The sequence below is a fragment of the Teleopsis dalmanni genome, chromosome 2 (genome assembly GCF_002237135.1).
Source record: "Teleopsis dalmanni isolate 2A chromosome 2, ASM223713v2, whole genome shotgun sequence".
In the NCBI taxonomy this organism is placed as follows: domain Eukaryota; kingdom Metazoa; phylum Arthropoda; class Insecta; order Diptera; family Diopsidae; genus Teleopsis; species Teleopsis dalmanni.
Genome location: NC_051847.1, coordinates 36,877,425 through 36,884,004, shown reverse-complemented (window position 1 = coordinate 36,884,004; position 6,580 = coordinate 36,877,425). Strand labels below are relative to the sequence as shown.

At 26.4% G+C, this 6,580-nt stretch overlaps 1 long non-coding RNA gene across 1 annotated transcript; it reads right to left on the bottom strand.

Annotated features, from left to right (window-relative positions):
• Positions 1–2,676: 2,676 nt before the first annotated feature.
• Positions 2,677–5,555, bottom strand: LOC119686032. The gene is made up of 3 exons (XR_005252862.1): positions 5,529–5,555; positions 2,874–3,024; positions 2,677–2,794 (listed from the first exon to the last, which is right to left on the bottom strand). It is a non-coding gene; the product is annotated as an uncharacterized LOC119686032 (long non-coding RNA).
• Between the last annotated feature and the right edge of the window lie 1,025 nt (positions 5,556–6,580).

Sequence of the window (6,580 nt, the reverse complement as noted above, 5' to 3'; positions counted from 1 at the left end):
CGTATATATGTATTTAAACAAAATTATGCAGTGTAACAAAGCTTGTTTTATAATATTTTGCAGCAAATTTCAAGCGTTTATTATATATTCAAATATTTTATATATATGTGTATTTTATTTACATTCAGTCACAATAAATATTTTTTTATTTACATATAAATTTAACACATTAAAAAACAATAACTTAATTATAAATAATTTAAATCACACCAAACCATTTTGAATCATCGAATATTTGAAGAACTGTAATATGACATCAATAATCTCACTTTAGTACTATAGCCTATATGAGTTATATTACATATTACACACAACAATAAAAATGATTTTAAAAATCCAAACTATTAACAAACTATTTAAATCTCACTCACTTCCTAACTAAAATAATGGTTCTGTTAGATGCGGATGGAATATGTTGAATAAAGCAATTATAGCACCTGAAAGCATCAACTCTGTGTACCGATATTACAAGCAGATAAGACAGATATTGTCTTTTAATAAATAGTTTGGTTGTAGAAGATAAATAAAATATTGAACAGATACACAATATAGACAATTATAACATAATTAGCAAAACAGTAGAGCTACATTTAAAGATTTCTGTTTATAAAACTATTCCAATGAAATAAATCTTCACTCGACTCAAAATCTTGTATTATAAAATTAACTGAAAGCAGGTTCCATAATCAAAAATCTAGTTTTATATTCTGCAAAAGATTGACTGCATATACAAATGGAGATCATGCTTACATCTCTTCTTCAGCTTGAACCACTTTATAGTGCTTCAATACTCTTAAAATGAAAAGAGCTGATGAGTTCTTGAAAAGAGTTCTTGAAAATATACGGATCCTATAATTACTTTCCAGTTTCACTATTTAACAATATAGTATGCTCATCTTACGGGACAAAATGAGTGGTTTGTATACTTATGTGTTGGTGAAAGCTTTAATTAAAAAGAACTATTAATTATATCACTTTTTATTAGGATTTTTTTGTTACAGAATTATTAATTAATATATTATAAATTCTAACTGTTATTATTAATTCAGTTATAAGTTAATTCTATTTATTACAAAACTAATATTAGCTGCAAAATTCATATATATCTTAATACTTCTGTGATAGTTATACTTGATGAGATATATTTAATATTAGCTTACAAATTCGTATATATGTATACATCTATATTTTTTTTATGTAATATACTTCTGAGTAATAATTATGTCACTTGTTTGAGCTTTTTTTTATTACAAAATTATTAACAGGTATAGTTCCAGCTAATGCAATTGATTCAGTTCAGTCCATATATATATAGATTAACCTGCTAAAATTAAACTCATATATTTACTGAACCAATTGTATTAGCTATACAACAATTTTATAATTTTATATATGTTTATATAGAGATATATATTTTATATACCTATACCAACATTACTTTAGAATTATTTGAATATTAATTATTCCTTTTACTATTAGTTCTGTTTTATTGCAAATTTATTAATAGATGTAACAATTAGTTCTGCTCAGCAATTTCAGTTGGTGTAGTTACTGCAGTATATATAGGTACGTATACTACAACTGAGTTCTTAAAATATACTATATATAGTGAAGTTTAAAAAATCTCTCGTGATCGCTTTATTGAAAGTAACATATATCAACTAGATATCAATCACATACATAAACCATAATAATATCGCTTCATATCATATGTGAAAGGATCAAGTCGCAAGGTTAAATACTCAGGCACTGAGCGCTTTAAGTAATTAAAGAAATGATTTGAGATATTGATTATAAACTTCATTAATTATTCAAATATTTTTTTAAATTATAAATCAATCTTTTATCTAAAAATATTTTTGTCTTTTAAAAAATTGTGCTATTAAAAATTTTTGTGTAATAATTTTGTGTAAAAAATTGTGTGAAATCGTGTGTAATCTTGTTGTAGGCGGCAAAAAGTTGTGTCTTTCTTAAGGTTCAAGAATAATTGAACTTTTAAGTACTTTTCAGTTATAAAATGAAAAGTTTTTCATATATTAACAAAATATTGTAATAACAGTTAAGAGCAATAAATAATATATGCAATCTAATAGAGCGAAGAGCAGCATTAATAAATGTTGCAATAAAAAGGCTTATCCGGTTAAAGATAAAAACCAAAGACCGAAAATGCAAAATATTATAGACAAAAGTGTACCCACATGAAAACGCCAACATTGATATAAAAACTGATTATTTAAAAAAAAAAAGCAGTAGCAATATTAATTTTTTTTTATTATTTTGTTTGAATATTTGTGGTAAGGCAATGTACTTCAAGTGTATAGATATGCATAAATAAATATATATGAAATTTGCTTAAACTAATAAAAGCACATAGCCACATATATATATATGTATATGTTAGGTATATATAAGTTATATATGATAATATAAATTTTAAGAAAACAATATCAACTCACTCGACTAAAATGTGTCGTTTCTGCCTCAGAACTTTTTTGTTTGTATCTAAATTTATGTTTTTAACAAGGCCGCCACCGGTGGTTTCTTGGACTAGCGAGAGGGGCAAGTGTGCTTGCAAATACGGTACAATATATCGTATATTTCGTTCTGTTGATTTTTGTTTTTTTTTTTTTTGATATAGGTTTTTTCTAAACTTTAAAATAACATTTCGTCTAAGCAAACATAACGAATTGTTTTTTAAATATTTTTCTTTGGTTTTCCTAGTAATTTCGTCAAAAAAATTTTTGTATTTGTCTCGAAAGCGTTGATAGCTTATTTTTGCCAAATTTTGTAAAAACTAAAAATAAATTCATAAAATACTATGTCAAAATTTTTGTGAAACATATATAATTTACTATATGTGAAAATTGACCTACTAGTTCACACTTTGAAAGATTACATTTATCGTAAATCGATTCGCTGCGCTAGTCCATATAATATCGAAGGAAAGAATAGAGTTTTTAGTTGACTCGCAGATGAAACTTTTCACTGCCGCTCATTCATAGAGGTGTGTTGAAAACTTGAAGACTAAAACAATTAACATAGATATTTATAAGTGTTGGATAGATTCTTGAATAGGTTTATTAAACTAAACAAAAAAAATATAATTAAAACATAGGTTTTTTGATTTCAATTGGCTTTACACAATATGCCATTTGTAATGATAAAATACAGTCTAACTTCCATAACTCGAACTTCTATAAATCGAATTTTCTATAACTCGAACTAAATAGAGTGCAAAAGGGTTTAGTGAGCAAAGAACATATAATTACACAGAAGGTCTTTAACTCGAACTTTTTCTTTGCAAAATGGTACTTCGACTTATGCAAGTTTGACTATATTAACATCTTACCATTTATACCGTGGTTAGAATATGCCTAATATAGGTTTCGGAACATAACAAAATTTAAGAAAACTGCAGGATCAATGAATTCACCAGTTAAGGCAAAAACAGATGAGATATTAGATCACTTACCACAATTTGTAAGAGATTAGTATTGTTGGAAGGACTAATGGGTCCTCGACATACAAAGGACTTTAAGATACAATTACTAATGGGTCCTCGACAAACAAAGGACTTTGAGGTACAACTACTCCAACAATGACGAACATAACGTACGCGTGGCAACGTAATGTTTGTGATTTAAACGCATTTCTTATATACATAGTACATCCGGTCATGTATCTGAAAAAGCAACAATATTTTTTTTACTTAATTGCTTCCGAGAAAGATTTTTTGATACCAAGGTCTGGGCACATCAAAAAATCCAAAATAAAAAATTCACATATTTACCACGGGATTTTAAAAATGATCGCTCTAGTGCTATACTAGAGTAATATGGCCGATTCTAAATACGCAGATATAAAGAAAAGATTTCAATCTCCTAAGAGAGAGTATCTCTCAAGTCGTAACGTGTATGTCACATCACTGGATATATAACACGGATGCTTTACGACAAGGAGTGTCGTATCGTAAGCACTATAGAAGTTGTAGGGACAAGAAAAGACTAGAATGAACTAGAACTAGGAGAATGAACTAGAAAAATTAAACACTGTAATATTTCTGTGATTACTCAGCTCCAGCTAAAGCAGAGCAGGGTTGCCCTTCTATTATAAGCACAAAACCTTAAAGCTTACCTAGCACAATAACTTCTATAGGTTTACAAATAAAGCTATAGGTACCACTATCATTTCTATAATAAAAATATACTCCAAAGTCAATGATTAGAGACTTTTTAATTGACAAATCAACGTCTAACTGGCTTTAAATAATTTGTAGTCTCCCATTTCTTTTAAGATTTAGTGGAATTATAATGTGGTTTAAGCAATTGACTACAACTTCCGACTATTTGCCTCAAGTGCCTACCTGTTAATGAAGCTCAAAATATACAATTTGAAAAGAAAGGTGAATGGACTTCTGTCAGGGCAGTATTTATTAACAACGAGGAAAGTACAAAATAACACAATATTTTTTTAGTTTTAAAATGATATTAACTAACTAATTTTGGTGCAAAAAATAATACATTTTAGAGAATGTAATTATATTGTATGTCTCCTAAAACTTGTATAAAACTTTCTATATTGGTTAAAAACAACCCATGAGGCCTAGATATACAATTTAAAACCGCAATTTTATCTGAGACTGAATTTAAATTTATTTTCAATTTTAAATTTATGTAAAGCTTTGTTATTATTTATGTAATGTGTTTTTATTTTTACACGAGTATTTGAGTATTCAGGTCAAAAGTTCAAAATAATCACTCAAGGTTCTAAAAAGTTTAAAGGTCGTTTCAAAACAAGTAATTATTTTCATTTAAAAAAAAAATTAGTTCTACTTTAAATAACAATAAAAGGAAAAGTCAAAATTTAAATTTAATTATTTTTTAAAATTTTTCCTTTTTTTATTATTACAAATAAGATAGTGATTTGATGTGGAAAAGCTATGAATTCCAGTTCGAAAACTTTCGTTTCATTCAATTTTATTGACTACTGATAATTGCACTTTTATTGCCAATTTTATTTGCGGCCACTTCTGCTTAAAGTAAACATGGTAAGGCCATTAATTCCATTAGATAATGATGCACTTTTTGTGAATATTTTATTGCTGTTGAACTTAAATATTTTTATAGCTTAAATTTATTTAAAATTTTTAATATTATTTTTTTTAACAGTTTTATTTGCTACCAAAACTAATTTTATTAACACACACGCACTGCCAATTAAATATTTCAGTAGCGGAAAATTCGTCCAAATTCGTCCACATTCGTCAACTTCATCTGTTTTTTGTTTACTACTCGAGATACTCGTACATACGTGCAAGCACATGCATGCATAAATACAAACAAATGGCTTTGTTTACGTCGAGACTTCAACCGTAAGTTATAGCTTTCAAACCGAACTTCTCACAGATTTAAAAATCTTTGAATTAAAAGTTTTATTTTTTTTTAATTAAAAAATTTCATTAATAAACATATTTTAATTAATTCAATTATTTATAATTATTTATATACATATATATTTTTTATCATTACCGCACACAACAGACCTTTCCACACGAAGTTTCAAATTCAAACTAAAAGATATATTCGCTCTTGTGTTCATTCTTCTTGCTTGGTTAGCTTAACGGCGAATTCAGTTTTTCTCTTTACTTTTTAAGTTTTATTTTATGAAAGCTTTTCTCTTATGTTCGCCAGTTTAAATTTAGCTTAACTAAGCTTTTTATGTGTTTTAAAATAGAATAAACTACACAATAAAAAAAATATTAGTAAACATTAATACTGGATTCACACGAGAGTTTCGTTGGTAATTTTAGCTATTAAAAATTTTCGATTTGCGTTGAAAGCAAAAATAATTGACAGCTAATACTGGATTTAGACCAGAGTTATATTTGTAATCTTATAATTTAATTTTATTGAAAGCAAGAACAATTGGGAACTAAAAAATCAAATATGACAGCTAAAATTACAAACAAAACTCTAGTGTGAATGGAGTATAAAATTAAAAACAAAATTTTCGTATGAATCCAGTATGTTTCACAAAATTTGGATATTGTAGAAAAAAATTTTTGTATGGATTTTCATGTAATTTTTCATGCGAAATGGTTGTTAGTACTAGAGTTAAGTGTTGAAAAATATAAAACATATTATAGCATATATGCAATATCGTCCTGAAATTTTTGGGTTTTATGTAGAATTTTATTACTAATCGAAATTAAAAATATTATATAAGAATATATGTAGTATATTCTTTGAAAATTCATTCAATTGAAATGTAGTCCGCATGTGCTTGATGTGTTTTGCGGGAGAAAAAAATATTAAAAAATTTTAAAAAAAGATGGTATCTTAAAAATTTTTATTTTGTAGTAAAATTTAAAACTAAATCTTTCGTATTTCAAGAAAATTTATTTTTTGAAATTTAACGGTTAATATTAGTACTTAAATATTAACAATTTTAATTGTTTAAACAATTTCATAAAAGTTCAATCAATTATCTTTGAAACGCTGTAAATTTCAAGTTTCTACCTTTTATAGAACTTGAGATATAGCCTAGGAAAAAAATCACAAAATTTTTTCCCGAGATACGG